Genomic DNA, 4,800 nt, shown 5'->3' with positions numbered 1-4,800 from the left:
ATAAGAGGTCAGTGGATTATGTGGGGTTGATTCTTCTTCCCGCTCAGTGATAAAGTCTGACAAGTAAATAATTTGGTAACTCATGTGCTGTGAAACCTTGAGAGTGATTTCCATACCTTCCAAGCCACCATGGACAACCTTGCTTTGTCAAACATCTGATCATGGGACATGGTTAGGGGGAAGTTGGCTGATGGTCAGTTTAGCCCTAATCACTCTAGTTTAGAGCTTCCAAGGGTTCCAAGCCCTCAAAGTTTGGTGGACACATTTACAAGTTAATCTTTATGATGTTATTAAAAGACATTATGCAGCTTAGAGAGCTGCCATCAGGTAATCATGGCTAATGCACACAACTGTGGGAAATGGACATGAAATGTTGGAGATGATTATGATGATATCAGCCTTTTCCTGCTATGGGTGGAGAGCAACTGAAACAAGTTGTCGTCACTCCTTCTACTTTATAGTTAAGATTTCAATTGTGTTTAATTACCTGTTTCTGAAAGAGACTTTCTTGTTGCAGGTGACCTTCCTGGAAATTACCGAGACTTAGTGTGCTTTGAAAAAATCCTCTGGAGAGTGGGTCCAGGACTTACACCTGCAAACTTCCTGTTTCTTGGGTTGAGGTGAGTGTTCTTCTTCACTGACAACATGTTTGTTTATTTCTGTGAATTAATATGTAGTAATATCGAGATAATATGGATGTTATAATAAAATTTTGGATAAAATTAGAGCAATACAGTCATGGGGCGGGGCATCTTTTCTCAGCTGAGAAAAAAATGAAGTACAGATGCTCCTCTACTTGCGAAAGAGTTACGTTCTTGAGGCTTGTTTGTAAGTCCAACTTTACTCCTGTAGATACCAAACTTATTGTAAAAACTGAAAAGATGATGGATATTTAGCCCAGCTATACCCTTTAATACAGCCTTAAAACCTGGCTCACTCTTCTCCTCTTAGGTAATGTTTGTTTTATCTGGAATTTTCTTCAAAATAATCCAGTCTCATCCACATTAAACACCTGTTCTGGCAGGTAACCCCCCTCATTGATGATATTTGTTTCTCTGAAAATTTGTAAGTTGAACGTTCTTAAGTAGAGGAGCACCTTTATAGTGGTATGGTTGATTATCATTATACTCTAGCAAATATTATATAAACTTCACAATAGGGATTGGTGCAAGATATATTATTATTTTAAAGCTTATGAGGTAAGACGAAAAGTTGCTTTTGGTGATCATTAACTTGTTTTTACAGTATTATTGTTAGATATGTCTGATTACAGCAAATGTGTTATTGTCAATTTGTAGGTGAAAGATTTCATCCTCAATAGATGTAGGTTAACATTACACCTGGAGGCAAATGCCTAAAGAAGGAAGGATATTCCTTTTAGTTGTGTGAAAAAATATTCAAGAAAGTATATTATCATAAGTTTTCTTTTACAGAAAAGATGTATACTACTCCCACGAGGAAAGAACGACTATCTTTGATTATATCGTCAAAACGAAGAGGTTCGGAGAGGTTAAAGGCACAGTGTTTGGCAGGATATGGCCGAGGCCCAGGTAATATCACACTTATTTTCCATGTTTATTAATATCATTTAGTTTTATGCACATGCTGCTGAAACAGCCTCAACACAATGCCAAGAAAAGAGAGACACAAACCAGAAGTTTCTTTTGCTCTCCCCAAAAAAAGGTATTTACCACATATTCCCAAAGGGTTCGAAAGTTTTTAAGACCAAATTATTTTGCAAAAAATTGGGGGTCGACCTCTAAAAGGGTAATAGTTTCGTTAGGTTGAAAAATATTTACCAGTAACTACCAGTAAACAATGGAAACGACGCACCAACGCACCACCAGCCCAAAGTAGCCAAATGCATGGTATGGTATACACAGGACGATGTAAAACAAAGTATTCATTTGTTAAAGTTTATTTATAGATACTGTACATAAATTTTTGTTCATTACATTTGAAACATCAATCTTTGTTAATTAAATTTGATACAAAAGAAAACTACGATACTGTATTTTCATTAAAATATTACATCACAAGTATATTTTACCTTAACTGTGACTGAATGAATATATTCTCAGAAATAAATATGGAAATGTAATATCTACGACAACCAGACGTGACATATTATGAAAGTGGAAAGGGATGAAATCACAATGGAAACAATGATTTCGCCACAATTCAAAGATTTCACTTAATCGATTTCAATGGCTTTGAGCAAAACCGTTAATGCATCAGACATAATATTCTATCCTATCATTAGCCTCATAATCCCACAACTGAAAACCATTCGAAAAGTGATTACGGTAACATCTTTTGAACGAAAGAAAGCGAAAGTCATTGTTTTCGTCACAATTTTATCCCACTTTCCACTGTAATATGTACGTCATTTCAGCAAAAATATTACATTTCCATATTCTCAGAAATAAATAGTAGTTTTGTTGAAACGTAATGTACAGTATTTAATATTAAAATGCAAAAAGAGCTATAAAATCAATTAATACTATACATCCGTAATGTACTGGCTGGCATCCCCACTCGTCCCTGCTGCCGCCAGTCACCGCACCTCCCCGCTCTATGCCTCTGCCTCCTCCACGTCGTCACTACTGTTGTATTACAATAATATTCTATCCTAATTCACTTGAATAAGTACTACGATACCATATTTCTGAATATTTTCATTAAAATCCATCAAAATCTATTTCCTTGTCATCGTCTTAAGCACCAAAGAGCTCCTCCCAGTCTTCTCCTTGAACAGGGCTAGAGGGTACATGTTTTTCGAATCGTTTTAAATTAAAAAATTTTACATCACATGTATATTTTACCTAAACTGCGCCTGCATGAATATATTCTCAGAAATAAATAGTAGTTTTGCTGAAACGTGTTGTATTTCAATGTAAAATAGGATAAAATACGTGACTAAAACAAAAGACTTTACCTAACCTTCCGATGTTCAAGAAATGTTACTCGTTTTTTAATAGTTTTCAGTTTAAATACTGTTATATTACAATGATGTTCTATTCATACTGTGCTTGATATACTACATTCACGGAAATGTAATATTTTTGCTGAAATGACGTATGTATTACAGTGGAAAGTGGGATAAAATCGTGACGAAAACAATGACTTCCGCTTTCTTTCTTTCAAAGGATGTTACCGTAATGTAAATGGATCAAAATAAATGAAGAAATTTATGTAAATCTACCCAAAAATGCAGTTGAAAAACTTTTTATAAAATGTACTACAGTATTGTACACTAATGTACTACATTTTTTATATCTTGAGCAAAATATATGACGCTTATATTCAAATTAATCTCTCTCTTGCAAGGATTTCAGCAATGCAAATTATATTACAGTAAAAGTCCAAAAATCCGGATGCCAGAAATCCGGACCACCCGAGAATCCTGATTTTTTTTTTTATTTATTTATTTATTTTTTTTTTTTAGCAGGCTTTTGTGTGTATGTGCGCATGCGTGAGCGCCACAGCTGCACAGCGACAACAAGCGACCACGTGGTCGCCAATTTAAAACGAGCAATCAAACTGTGACAACATACCGTTTATAGGTCGACCCTGATTTTTTGATCAAGAAATCGTTAATTTATGATATTCCTCGTTTATAGTTTGACCCACGTTTTTGAGGGTAATGGAACAGCAAAACCTTCAGTAAAAACATTCTATGTCCTATAAACTGAGGCTCGCCGTCCCTGAAACACGAGTGCCGAAGGCAAATTGTTTACCATTTATTATTAAGACACTTTACACTGAAACGCGGGTAGTTTCAACAAAAATATTGTATATTTCCATTCAAATATTTATTCAAGTCAATTAGGAGGGAATATTATTGTAATACAACAGTTTTTTAACTAAACCATTCGAAAAGCGATTTCGGTAACATCTTTTGAAGGAAAGAAAGCGAAAGTCATTGTTTTCGTCACGATTTTATCCCACTTTCCACTGTAATCTGTACGTAATTTTAGCAAAAATATTACATTTCATGAATGTATTATATCAAGCACAGTATGAATAGAATATCATTGTAATATAACAGAATTTTATCCGAAAACTATTAAAAAAACGAGTAACATCTTAAGAACATCGGAAGCTTAGGAAAAGTCTTTTGTTTTCGTCATGTATTTTTATCCTATTTTACATTGAAATACATCACGTTTCAGCAAAACTATTTATTTCCAAGAATATATTCATTCAGGCGCAGTTTAAGTGAAATATCCGTGTGATGTAATAGTTTTTTAACTGAAAACGATTCGAAAAACACGTACCCTCTAGCCCCGTTCAAGGAGAGGACTAGGAGAAGCTGTTTGGTGCTGCAGACGATGACAAGGAAAATGATTTTGATGGATTTTAATGAAAATATTCAGAAATATGGTTTTGTAGTATTTATTCAAGTCAATTAGGATAGAATATTATTGTAATACAACAGTTTTGTAACTGAAAACCATTCGAAAAGCGATTACGGTAACATCTTTTGAACGAAAGAAAGATAAAGTCATTGTTTTCGTCACGATTTTATCCAACTTTCCACTGTGATACGTACGCCATTTCAGCAAAAATATTACATTTCCGTGAATGCATTATATCAGGCACAGTATGAATAGAATACCGGTGTAACATAACATTATTTTGAGTCTTACTCTTTCCATTTACAGAGTACTGTACAAGCCCATGATAATGGCTCCTATAGTAGATAAACTTCGTTGTGTGAAGAGAAAGAATAACTCGTTGAAATTGAGTGACAAACTTGAAATAATTAAGAAACTAGAATGTGGTGTGAGCAATACT

General features: G+C 34.4%; 1 long non-coding RNA gene across 1 annotated transcript; it reads left to right on the top strand.

The window, feature by feature from the left end:
- Positions 1 to 558: 558 nt before the first annotated feature.
- Positions 559 to 1,511, top strand: LOC121879548. The gene is made up of 2 exons (XR_006091364.1): positions 559 to 620; positions 1,434 to 1,511. It is a non-coding gene; the product is annotated as an uncharacterized LOC121879548 (long non-coding RNA).
- Positions 1,512 to 4,800: the final 3,289 nt, after the last annotated feature.

Source organism: Homarus americanus, unplaced genomic scaffold, assembly GCF_018991925.1.
Source record: "Homarus americanus isolate GMGI-L3 unplaced genomic scaffold, GMGI_Hamer_2.0 scaffold8537, whole genome shotgun sequence".
Taxonomy (NCBI): Eukaryota; Metazoa; Arthropoda; class Malacostraca; order Decapoda; family Nephropidae; genus Homarus; species Homarus americanus.
Note: the sequence above shows the minus strand (reverse complement) of the source record. Positions and strands in the feature narration are given on the sequence as shown.